The sequence below is a fragment of the Dermacentor silvarum genome, chromosome 2 (genome assembly GCF_013339745.2).
Source record: "Dermacentor silvarum isolate Dsil-2018 chromosome 2, BIME_Dsil_1.4, whole genome shotgun sequence".
Lineage (NCBI taxonomy): Eukaryota > Metazoa > Arthropoda > Arachnida > Ixodida > Ixodidae > Dermacentor > Dermacentor silvarum.
The window spans coordinates 115,106,087-115,119,867 of record NC_051155.1 but is presented as its reverse complement, the minus strand read 5'-3'; positions in this window follow the sequence as shown (position 1 = coordinate 115,119,867).

Below are 13,781 nucleotides of genomic sequence, written 5' to 3'. Positions count from 1 at the left end.
CTCCGCGCTTGCCTGCCCGTCGACAGCAGCCGCGGGCTTCTCCGAATCGGTGGAGTCATTCTGCTCATGGCCGACTCTTGGTAACACGTGGGGGGCAGGGGGAGACGAAGGCGGGCGGGTGTCATGGCGTTGGGGGAGACCGGTGGAACGTGGTTCCCCTTCGGTGGTGGATGGCTGCTCCTTGTCGACAGCAGCATCATCAGACGATGTGGCGTCGCTCTCGCTCTCGGGGGACAGGGTGAAAGCCGCCGGTGAACTTGTCGCGGTGTCGTCCGCATGGATAGGCGAGTCGGTAGGAGACCTGAGGCATGAGGCTGTGTCCGAGTCGGTACAGTCAGTCGCTGAGGAAGCGCTCGCAGAGCTAGTGAGTGATGACTGCGACGAGGAAACGGCGTCGTCATCTTCGGCGGGGCTTTCGAGCTCGGCCTTTTTTGGCGCGCGTCTCGCTACCCTGCGAGCACCACGGGCTTTCCTGGCGGCGCCCTTGAAGGAGGTGGGCGAAAGCCGCTTCGGGGTCCCCTCGTGGTTGCCCTGGTGGGGGTTGAACATCCGCGCTGCCTCCTTCAGTAGGAGGTCCAGGGCGCGCGAGCGGGCATGTGGGGGGCCAGGCCGGAGCTCGGCCATCCCCTCAAGGAAGTCACCCATCTCCGGGTGAACTCAGGCGGGAGAATTAATGCACTTGCCCATGCCTGCTCCCCTGGGAGCCCTAAAAAGGGCTACGCTCGAGAGCGCGGTCGTGGGAGAAGGCGGACAAGTGCAGGTGAGCGGGCCGAAAAAACAACAAAAGCGGGAGCTGCAGGTGGGTCGACCTCTCCCTTCGGCTGTCAGTGGTGCTCGTGGTGTTCGTGTCATGGTGTTCTATGTTGTGTAGCGAGCACTCCCACGTAATGTGGTATAGGGTTGGTGTGGCCCCACACCACGGGCATTCGTCCCTGTAGGCTGTGGGGTGCAGGCAGAACAAACAGGGACAGCCGATATCCTAGTTGGCATTAAGTGGAAAAAGTGGAGCTGGGCAGGCCATGTAATGCATAGAATGGATAACCGGTGGGCCATTAGAGTTACAGAATGGATACCATGAGAAGGGAAATGCAGTCGAGGATGGCAGAAAACTAGATAGAGTGATGAAGTTAGGACATTCGCCGGCACAAGTTGTAATCAGCCAGCGCAAGACAGGGGTAATTGGATTTTGCAGGAAGAGGCCTTCGTCCTGCAGTGTACATAAATATAGGCTGATGATGCTGATGATGTTCTTGCAAGCGCTTATTACCACATGCCAACGGAATGCGGTAAACAACGCTGTAATATGATGTGTGTCGAGCTAAGAACAGTGGTAACTACATGGTGACTGGAACAAGAACGAGCAGTGTTTATTAGCACGCCTTTACATAGATGATGGGCGGAGCAATAACAGTGCCATGTGCACAGCTTATCATAACACCATCATAACATGATAACACAGTCAACGCGCTGTCACGATAGGGCAAGCAGTGCATGCCCGATACAATCACCAGTCTTGAATTCGATTAAGGGTTTTACGTGGATGATTTTACAAACCCCTATCTTTCTCCAATCGCTTTTAATTATCGCACATGGGCCTGCCAGTTTGCAAGTTGGGGAAATTACAACGCTTAGACCTTGCTTTCAGCCACCTCCTTAATGTTGTGAGATATTTTGTGTATGTATGGTTTAACCATACATACATAAAAGCAGGGAGGTTTAACGTCCCTGCCTTTCCTTCTCTACTCTTTCCTTCCTTATGTATGTATGTCATTACTTCTAATTTCTTCATTCGCTCTGACGTCGGCGACCTTTGTGTATAGGGACTTTGCAGGATATCGATCCTGGAAATCACAAGATAGCGTCCATCGAAATACACATCACTAAATTCTAACAATATAAAAGTAAACAATCTACGGTTTTTTACAAAAACCATAACTGTATGCAATACGAAAACACGTTCTATTTGCAAGAAAAATGTTGCAGTTGCACCCGAAAGGCGAAGCATCAATTGCGATAGCAAATTAGTCGATAGCTATAGGGAGTAAGGATAGTAGTTTTATCAGCTGTAAAAACTTGGACATGCAGCAGCACCAGCAACGCGCATAACTGTTGTCGACGCCATCGGCGTTTTGCCCGCGTTCGCACCGAACGCGCGCGGCGTTGGTGACTGTTGCCGGTGCCTCTGGGGGCGGCTCGGAGGTTTTCGACAAGATTTATATAATTACGCATTTGGTGCCGCAGCTAAACGTCGACTCCCCTCCCTCCCTCCAGTCCCCCCTTCGCCTTTCGCGCGACGGAAGAAGTCGCGTTTGCTCTCTCTCTCTCTCTCTCTCTCTATATATATATATATATATATATATATAGGAAAGTCAGAAGCACAACTTCGCGGTTATCTTAGGTTTAATATTTTCCCAACAGTTTCGGTCGGTGGACCGACCTTTGTCAAGGGAGGTCCACCGTTGGGAAAATATTAAACCTAAGATAACCGCGAAGTTGTGCTTCTGACTTTCCTAAATACGCTTGGCCCATTGAAAAATCCAGTTACTACTATATATATATATATATATATATATATATATATATATATATATATATATATATATATATAGGCGATTGTAAAGGAGGAAAGAGACGCTTAATTCTGCAGCCCTTCAGGGAGCACGGCACAGAACGCGCGTTTGCTCTCCGCCCTGCAGTTCGCTCCCCGTGAAAAGCGCGCGCCCCTCACGCTCTTTCACTTGCACATACAGCATACGGCGCGCGGCGACGATTTCATCGCCGTTGACGTCATACGGAACCTCACGGCGACGGCGACAGCGACGGTGACAGTGACGATGACAGCGACGGCGACGCCGACTTTAGAAATCCACTTTGAGTGTCCATATGATTGCTATCGTAATAAAATGTTAACCATAGCCACAGGTTAATATTCCCGATCAGGAAAAGTCAATTGAAATGTTGAAATAAACGATTCTTCGACCTGGTTTTAAATAGTTCTTGTGTTTGGCGTGTTTTAAGTAACACTGGCAATGAAAACCAGGGGGTAGTTGCAGAAAACGGAATTGTCGACTTGTCATAATTCCTGTGAATTTTCGAAACTAGCAAATCCACCATGGTTGCTCAGTGGCTATGGTGTTGGGCTGCTGAGCAGAATGTCGCGGGAAAGAATCCCGGCCGCAGCGGCCGCATTTCCATGGGGGCGAAATGCGAAAACACCCGTGTGCTTAGATTTAGGTGCACGTTAAAGAACCCCAGGTGGTCGAAATTTACGGAGTCCCCCACTATGGCGTGCCTCATACTCAGAGTGTGGTTTTGGCACGTAAAACCCCATAATATAATTTAAATTCGGAACTAGCGAAACGCATTGGTAGGAGAATCTCACTGGGTTAACATTTGTGATGTAGCAGGACAGGGATGCATTTTTACTCGTACCGTTCATATGCACGCAAAAAAGAGAACTTATAGGCGAAATTATATGCCATGTTGGATATCAAGAATGCTTAACTTCATTGTAAATAGGTGTAACAGATTGTCTGCAATGAGTGAAGGCAATTATTCTAACTGCTTTCTTCTGTAAGTGAACAACTATCGAGAAATATATCTGATTTGTGCCTTCCCAAAATGAAGAACAGTAAGTCAGATGAATGTAATTAAAACCGTAGTTTATGAGCGAAGAATGTGCATAAGTAGAAAAACAGGTTTTAATCAGAACACTAATTCCGAAAGCCATTTGAGACAAAGTTGCAGCGATGCATCAGCCTTTATGTGGGAACTAACACGAAGACACCGTTTCCGTGCAAGTTTACAATATATTTTTTATAGGAAGCTGCATTGACCCACCACCACCACTGCCGCCATTATTATGCCCAGTTCCACCTAACTGCGACTAATGCTGGTTCGCATGAATTCTCATCAGCCAGACCTAATACCAATGCAGGAGCAGGTTGCTCAAGTACACCTGAATTCCAAGCTCCGGGCTTAAAAATCGCATTTAGTTCATTCATCTCTGAATTGATAAAAATAACAGTTCACGAATACTTGCACATTCCAAACGCTAACAGTATGGACAACTTCACCACTATCGGCAGACTTCGGTGCCATTAGAGGCAGCGTTGATGTCGCTCTAACTTTCTTTCAAAAAGACGGCAAGTGCAAGTGGCACGGGCTTCCAAATCTCCGCCATGCATTTTAGGGCCACGTGATTTGCAGATGCCGCCTTGCCGGGTATACACGAAATTCCACTTTACGCGGTGGTGCTTCGATTGATTCAGCAACAGAGCGACAGCACGACATGCTTTCTCGTATGAGTGTTCGGGCCAACTTTAGGCCGGCACGGAGGATTTGGAACAAAAGGTTGAAAGACCATCTGATCGCGAGGAGTGGTGGCTGCTTCCTGCTTGTCTTCTTTTTTTTTTTTCGTTGCTCGTTTTAGTCACCCGCACCACGCTGTCGTGTTATAACCTTATAGCTTCGATTCCTGGTTCCTTCATCGCGCACCTCTGCTTTGTGTTCGCCACCGAGATAACGAGATCACGTGGCCTACGTGAATTGGGCTGAGGCGCAGGTACCATTCCGATTGTGCAGTCTTCGCAGCCTCGCGAGCTGGTCCTGTCGCTTCAGTCGTAAATTGTTGCTTTTATCTTGGCAGCCTTGAGAGGCTTCTAAACCATTTTTGTTTCGGTTTCGCATTTCTCGTAAGCACACACACACAAAAAAGCATTGCGTGAGGAAACTAAGGACGCATTCCAATATTAATGAAACACAAAAGCTGAAAAACAATCGGGGAAAAGCCAGATGTTTTCGAAGTCAAGACGCATTTTGGCCAAAGCATGGCGTTTGGGCCACTTCCCTCGAGGAAGAGGAGAAGAGAAAAAGATCAACGAACCGTTTCTCTGGCGTACTTTTGCAGTACGTCCTGCCTAAGAATTGTATTCCGCCGGCTTAGCCCCATTCGCTTCTTTCTGTTTTACCGCTCACCGTGCACTTTCAAGCCTTAAAGCAAAAGGGGTGAGATGCTTGTTAGCGCAGCCTTTAAATAAAAGGTAATGCGTGCAAATTATGAACTCAGTTGCTTATTTAACTCCTTAAGATTTCGTTATGAACTGTTCTGCGCATCACTGAGTAAACTGTCTTCGGAAGTACAGCGGGGAGTATCGTTTAATGTAACTTAATGAGGATATTGAATATTTCATTTCTTTATCTAAATACATTTTCCACATTATGTTCTCATTATCTAATTGATAAAAGAAAGCTGACAGGTGCCTCGCCAGTGAACCATTAAAAGAAAAGAAAAATTCTTGAAGCGTATTTTTCATCACTTGTTCTTTTCCGTCGACAATGAATGCAAGCCTATCTTCTATTTTACACCATAAACTTTAATATAATTAGTCATCTGGGAAGGCAGGTAAGGCTTTACTATCATTGAGTGAGTGTGACAAAAGAAACTGCATATATTCCCGTTCATATTAACGGCGTGCGATAAAAAGAATGTAGTGAAGAGAGAAACGTCAGAAAGTTAGCAGGAACTGCGTATGACGTGTCACACTTTGGTTTATGAGGTAGAGAAGGCGAAGAAGGCACAGAAAAAGGGAAGAAGCCATTTGCATCTGCTCCTAGAGGTCGAAATATGTGTATAGTACAGTGAATTAAAGGCACCTTATCATGAGGCAATACATCGTGGACCCGCGTGCTAGAAAGAGTAGAAGCAGGGAGAGCTCAGGGGAGTTAGAAAGTGTTCTTTCTGACATTGCCTACCACCACCTGTTGCAGCACAATAATAAAAAAAAAACATGGGTACCTGAATTGCTTTTCCTCACTGGGCACTTTTAATGGCTCCAGTTGCACGATAGATATCGCGGAAAGTTGTCAGTGTCCATAATGATATGATCGTGTTTTTCGGCCCGAGTACGACTTGCAATACCACTGGATACCTAATAAAACCTTACGTTTTGCTATGGTTTAAATCTTTTTCTTCTTTCACTGATCTTTCAATAGAGATATTTCAACCAGGCTCAGTGCCGGTCAACTCGCCTAAATAATTGAATGTGGTATTTATACTTCCGCAAGAAACAAAATGTTTTATTATTTGTTCAAACCTAGAGTTTTGATGTGATGAGAATGGAATGGTCTTGTTACACTACTAGCCACTGTAGTTTTGTTGAAACTGCACCAGTGCTGCATCGGTGATACCGATTTCGCCAGTACTGCCTGTCATGAAATCAAGTGTATTAAACCCGTGCAATACAAGGATATTGAATATCTCAGTCGCGTATTTATATTACCAATGCCCGTCGCCAAGCCATCCAGAGACGAGCCTGAGACCAGAGATTTATGCAATGAAATCTTCATTTCATTTATTTATTTTTTCCAGTTTTCGAAGGTATTACAGAAATGAGTGTTTTCACAATATATGTACTTGGTTAAGATGGTTACAACATAAAATTCTGTATAGCGGTCTATAATTTTATGGTTTCTGGTATGGCAACGACGGAAGCAGGAATGCGGTCGCAGTCCAGACGTTTTCTCGTAATATAGTCATGAATTAAGTTTGTTCTACAATAAGGCACACCAACTTATAGATGGTGGTCAAAACTGGATGCTATAAGCTAGGAGGTGTTACGACCTGGGCTCCGATAATGTGGTTAAAAGGCTAATACTTCTTAAAAAGGAGTAACCAAGTGGATTTAGAAGTGATTCATGATTTGACGACTCGGATTATGGTTATATTGAGCACCTTCTTCCATAATAGATTGGCGGTATCCAAACACCGGCTCATTGTTGTAACACGCTTGTACTTGGCAAGTGTTATTTCATTTAAAATTTCAAGCTGTGCTTGTGCTGGCTATAAATTCAGACGCAGGCCTCAATGTGCACCTTCTGCACAGAAACCACGTACATTTTTGGGTCCAGATGCTCGGCGAGGTAATGATCTTTCTTCAGCTGGGGTTAGGCTGGCAGCCTTAGCTGGCACTTGAGAATGATTCTGGGCAGCGCGGGAAGAAGAATGTTTATTCACCAATGTATAGCAAAATGACTTTTTCAAGTATACCTGAGGATAATGCGCAATGGAGTGTCGCGTATTATTCTCACACTTCTAGAAGAAACAGGACTGACGCACATGCGCAACATTTCAGGTAAAGCAAGACACAAGCCGTAGAGCGAGGAAAACGCACGCACAAAGAAATGTTTCTGCTTGGTATCACATCATATACCATTTATCACAATACCGATTAGTTTATGTTACCTAGTGGGATCCCATGTGACGCTAATATGGTCGTACGCTCTTTATTCATTTTTCAAATTTCTTTATATTGGTTACGCGGTAGTTTCGATAGGGTAGGCATGATGCCAAAAATTGTTCCCTTACTATACTAAGGTGCGTAATAATGCAAGATGTCAGGGACGCCGAAAGAGCGTCTTCCGGAAGTGAGTTCCGGAAGTCAGTTGCTCCACCAAGGTTCCAACTGCTTGAGGGAAATGACAACATGCAGTGGGCGCTTCGCTTCACGTGATTCCAAGTCGTCGGTAAATCTTACGGATCGCAAGAGTCTTGGCCTGGCGCCTTTTTCGTCTTGTCGTGTTATTGCTTGACTTCTTTGATGGTTTTATTTTAAAGTTATCAGTTTGCTGGATGATACGGGAGAGGGTTTGACGTTCAAATATTGTTTTTGCAGCTCCAGTGGTGAAAGGGCGCTTGAGCTTTGGTGTTATGGATTATCCCATAACTTTGTAGCGAGAAAATTTCGGATAAGCTTTTACTTTATTTGCGCTTGTGAACATTTCCAGCAAGCGATTAACTCCAAGCAACGCCTGATTAGCTTCAGGCTGTGTTCATGAGCTGATGCTACAAGAAAACATTAAGCGTGCTTTTCAGAAGTCTGTACGATGAATCCTCATCCGACTCGAACTTTCAGGTTGATGTATGAATCTACGAGATTCAATCAAAGAAATATTTTAAAGAGCATTACATCTGCTGAAGAACTATAGTCAGGTAGTGCAAAATACATTAATAATCTTATACATAGCTCGACCTAGAGGCAGACTGAATAAAACCTGAGCAAGGAAAACAGTCCAGTTAGCCTGTACGTTCTTTTTTGCGTTTTCTCTATTTCCATGTTTTTTCTAAGACTAGAGTAGCTTCCCCGCAGACGCATGTTTTGGGCCTGGGGCACAAAGAAACGATCATCAAAGAAACATCTCGCATTGTAATATGGTGCACTTAAGCACAAGATGCGGCCCAACTTGTTTGCTAATTTCATGCTTTTTTATGCATTTTTGCATGTTCCTGGAACATTACACCAGCTACATTTAGTTGACTATCTTCAAGCAAGGCGAGAAGCTTGTGTTTTATTTTTAGCCTAAATACATGCTAAGTATTTGCAGCTATATTCACTTATTACACGAAAAACATCTGATCAGTAATCTTTGTGCAGGCAATCGGCACTGTGAATTGAACTCGCGGACTGTATACGGCCAAGTCGGAAACACTCGCCTCTTAGTTGCTGATTGAACGATTTTACAGTTTCAATGTATCCGCTGTTTTTCGGGCCATATAGCTAATTGCAGCTCATAGCCTGTAAAGGTATCAACGATCTATGGAGTGAAGCATAACATTTCGCCCGCAAACAGTTGAAGCATGGTGAATTCTTTGGCTGGTTTACCCTCATTCTAGATTTCGATTCCTTTACATAGTAAGATAAAATATAGTCTCCTTTAAGTGTTTTTTAGCAGTGAAGGAAAGCAATACACCGAGAAAAGTAGAGAACGATGATTGTTATCTCGAAAAAAAAAAAAACGTCAGAAGACAGAAATTACCCTACAGGGTGTGGAAGGTTCCATGCGTGCCTAACGACTATCTGCATGCGCATACATTCGCTCACTCGGAAACTGATAGAGACGCCCATGGAAAGCGCAAATATAGAAAAGTAGAAGCATAATCTCATAGCGTGGAGCGACTGCTGGCGTGATAATTGAGAAATTCAGCCGGCTTCATTAGGCACTGGTGGGCGCATTGAATGGCGGGGTCATCGAGGGTCGTTAACCCTCTCAGTTCGCGGTAACGGCCTGGCGTTGCGCGACTGCCCCTACAACAAGCATACGCTGTGCGTTTCTTACTTCGCTCAACCTTACAGTCATGTGTGCTGTTTTCTCTGTATCAGGGATATTGTTCTGGGGAGCCCTGGTTTGAAATCGGTTATCGGACACAATTTCGCCTATTTAGAAGATAGGAAACGAGGCGAGATAGGGAGCTATTTACCGAAATGTGACAGGTATGAGGGAACGATTATTGCACAGGTAAATCTGCAATCTTCAGAGATGCCGCCGGCTGTAAACTAATTATCTGCATCAGCAATAAGCTTTCAAAGCAGACACCACCACCTTCTTGATAACAGTTTCCATGCGATGCTCCAGATAGCGTCGTATTTCTTCACAATGGCAATGCCTGCGACAGCCTCCGAATACTAGCAGAAGTACCGTTACCCTCAGAAGCTGCGTGGCGCAGAAATCCAACATAAATTACGAAGTGCCAATTTTTTACGGCTGCTCAGGTAGGAGGTCCAGCCCCGAACTGCAGTTATCCGCACGGACTATGACATTTATACCCAGTTTTGGAACTTGTGGGAAAGGTTTTGTTGTTATTATCAAAGAAGTGAGGGTACAACTGCGGCTGAACTGGCGGCCTGACACTGACCCGACCGCGATGACGTGTGCAAAGGATGGAGAGACGGATGAGCATAAAAAACGCAATTTTAAACTATTACCTACCATGAAAGTAAAAAAAAATTGTAAAAAAAGAAAGATAGCAAGTCTGTCACATGTTACGCATTCGAATAGGCCAGCTCGTCACCAAAGCACAGAATTAATGAGCCCTGAGGAAGGATCGTCTACTGGGCGAACTGGTAAGGTGCCATAGCAAAAGAGCGCGGAAGGAACAGAGACGGAGCGATGGGCTTGCAGGGAGCGACATATTGAGCCGAGGATTAAGCGTACGTCAAGGAAAAGCAAGCATGGGATAGAGCAGCTCATCTCGCTGCCAGAGCGTGCAGCTTTTCTTCACCACCTCGTCTTCTTGGCCCTCAAAGTAACGTTCTCGCGTTTGTGCGCAAGCGCCACGTAACGTCACTCCCCGTCAGACTACGCGCCGTCACGTCGGCTCCGAAGTAGTAAGGCTTTAGGAGCAACACATGCACTACGTCACTCAGAAGTTAGCTAGGAGATGGCGTTTGAGGATAGAGCCGGGTGATCTAGTAGCTCACGTCTCTGACCTTGCGAATAGCCATGTAGGATCCCGTGTAAAGGTTGAGGAGCTCCTCGAACAGGCCTCGACGGCGACAGGGCGACCATAGTAGAACTAGAGTTCTAGGAGGATAGTTGACTTCGCGGTGCCGGTTGTCGTAGCGTTCTTTCTGGGACGCTTGCGAAGCATAGAACAGCGCATGAGCTACATCATGAGCCATTTGGCTCGCGCAACGACGTCGCGGGCACGTGTGTGGGATCGTAAAGCCACGTGGCGGCCATAGAAAATCTAGAACGAAGAATAGCCGGCGGTGTCATGACGGGATTAATTTTATGCAAATTTAATATAAGGTAGGCTGGTATCGCAATCGCGGTGATCAACAGGTCCATGCATGGATGGCCAATCCGTAAGTGTTCACATGAGCCATTCGGTAAGGCCGTTTGGGGGGGGATGGTACGCCGTTGTCAGTTGATACGTGGTAGAGCAACTGCGTAGAATGCCTTCGACAACTTTGGACAGAAAGTAGCGGTCACAATCCACAAGCGGCTGGTGCGCAGCACGGTGGTGCTCTGCGCCAGCTCCTTAAAATGTCAGTGACGTCTGTAGTGCAGCTACTTGGTGTGGCGCGCGTGATGGCAAATCTGGTTGAGTAATCTACGCGATGGCAATCTACTTATTGCCGGAGTTGGACGTAGATTTCTGCATGGTCTTCTTGGAGGCCCCAAAGTTCAACGCCGACACGATAGAATGGTTCTGGTGGAATGTCTACCGATGGAAGCTGGCCAGCTTGTGCAATAGAAGCACGTTTGCGGCGCTGACAATGATCGCACGCGGCGATGTAGTGGCGCAAGGAACGGTAAAATACATGCAAAAAGAAGCACCGCCACCGCAGACGATCATAAGTGCGGGAGACGCCAACATGCCCAGCTGTCGGTGCGTTATGAAGATGCTGTCGAATCTTGCGAAAGTACGCAAGATTTGCGAAAGTACGCAAGTGAAAGTACTTGCGAAAGTACTTGCGAAAGTACGCAAGTGCCGTCAAAGAACTATAGCGAAAATTCAAGCCCATATGGCTGAAAGTTGCGGTGGTAAAAAATGTCGTCGTGTAAGACAAAGCGGCGGAGATAACGGTCGAAATGGGCAGAACGAGATGGTTGATTGGGTATCGCAATGGCCCTTCGCGATGATTTTCGGTGCCGATATTGGTCAAATCATAGACCTGGAGTTCGCAAGCGCCGGCATTATGGTCAGGTGACAGCATTCTCCGCCGGGTGACGCGAGAGACAGTTTGTGTGCGGGTTCAATCTGCCAGACTTGCGTTTTACAACAAACGAATATTCTTGGAGCCGGAGAACGCTACAACCAAGGTGTCCACTGGAGTTTCTTGTAACGACCCCCAGAATAGTTAGCCATATGGTCGCTATTACTCTTATTTCTCCTAGACTTCTCTATACCGTCATCTTCTTTCTCGTCCGCCTTAGACTCCCCCCGTTAGTCTTGTTCATCCCTCCTGGGGTGATAGCGGAGAACATTGATTTTGCCAGCGAATTCTATCTGTCCATTATTGAGGTACTCGATAGTCCTAAGCTCAGCCTGTTGTACCGGTGTCGGCACGACTTTGAAAGGACCAAGTGTTCCTGTATCGCTGCCGCGTAGCCGTTTCCGTACAAGTACAAGATCGTTCAATGCAATATCAACCCTGTGTCCTTGGTGCCGCTTGTCAAATTGCAACTTCATCGCTTTTCGATATCTCATTTGCTCCTGGTTGTCCTTATACAAGCTCTTATGGTAATGTTGTATTCGATTCCAAGTGCTTTGTGAGCTTGCAGCATCGGCTTCTTTGTCATCAGCAGCAAAATGAGGGCTATAACCAAGAGTTGAGATGATCAATCAATCTGGGAGACTCGTATTTTACAACAAACGAATATTCTCGGAGGCGGAAAGGCCTACAACCAAGGCGTCCACTGGGGTTTTTGAGAGAAGACAGCCGGCAAATGGTGCGATGGTGGGTAGTGATTGAGAATAGATGGCCATGCAAAAACAGGCGTAATTTTGTGACCACACAGACTAAGGCTAGGCAGCCCCGCTGTATTATCTTAAAGTGTCGTCCCGGAAGAGAAACAAGGTGGCTGGCCTATGCAATGCCGTGTTCCTGGCCATGTGGATGGCGATCGAGGACAGTGCCTATGCCATGTCCACTGGCGTTGGTGCGAGCTTCAATGGAAGCAGATGAGTCGAAGTGAGCCATTAGAGGTGGTGCGATTAGCAAATCGATTATTGCGGAGAATACTGTGGCTTTACCGCGGCCCCATGAGCAAGGCACGTCCTTCTTTAGAAGATGCATAAGGGGATATGCGATGTTTGTAATATTTTGTACAAAACGCAGAAATTACGAGCCTAATCCAACGAAACACCACAGATGTTTAGCGGAACACGGCACTGTAAAGTTCTTGACGGCACTAATTTTGTCAGGGTTAGGCTGGGTCCCGGTGGAACTTGCAAGATGGCCAAGTAAACTCGGTATAGATTCCTTCTAGCGCCCTTTCTGTCCTCACCCTGTGCATCATAAACAGCCGCGGGTATATGAAGGTCACCACTGTCTCAGTACCTTGATGATATTAACTTTCTCCTCGCTCCTCATCCTGTCCCATTCAACCCCAAGAGTATTTTCCTGGTAAATATCCCTGAGAAGCTGGATACCGTCGTTGCCTTAGCCTTCCCCTTTCAGAATATCCCGCAACACGTTGTGGTCCACAATTTCATAGGTTCCGGAAATGTCTAAAGAAGCCCTATTTAATGGTCTCCTTTCTTCTCTGCATATATGAATGCACTGAGTAAGAACAAATAAGTTATCATCCAGACGCCTACCTATTCTGAAGCTATTCTGAAGTTCTACCAATAGACCATTATGTTCTGCCCATGCTAGCAGTTTTAACTTTTCGCCTGCACTGCTAACCTGAGCTTGCGCTCAGGTTATAAGTTAATTAAGTACGCGAGCTCCGTGCCAAGGAGAGCTCGCATCAGTAGTTTGACACTGTACATCACTTTGTTGCGGCAAGGCAGCGAAAAAAAAGTTAAGCGTAAATTTTTGTGCCTTATCTACGACAGGTGGGCTGGCCGAAGCCGGTTTTATAGTTATGAACTGATATTAGCAGCCTTGGGTCTTGTGACTTGGCGGGACAGGCTGCTTGATCGTGACATAATAGTTCAACTCCAAGTTGCTTGCGGTGACCTTGACTGTGCCCCACTGCTCACTTCCTTGCGCTTCCGCATACCACCTCATGAAGCTACTAAGTGTCTGGAGTACATTTTAGAGTCACGTTCGCTTAACATGCAATGTCGCGGCTGCAGGCAACATACGATTCTATGTTTCCTGACAGTGGGCTTTTTCTTTCACTTCACGTGAGAGTTTGCATATATTAAGTATGAAATGCTTTTGGCTCCCGTTGTCGGCAACCTTGAAATGAACTTGAGCCAAAAGACACAGCCGTTATCCGGGCACTCAAAGGAGAACATCCGCGCATCGTTGCGAGAACAAAACGAG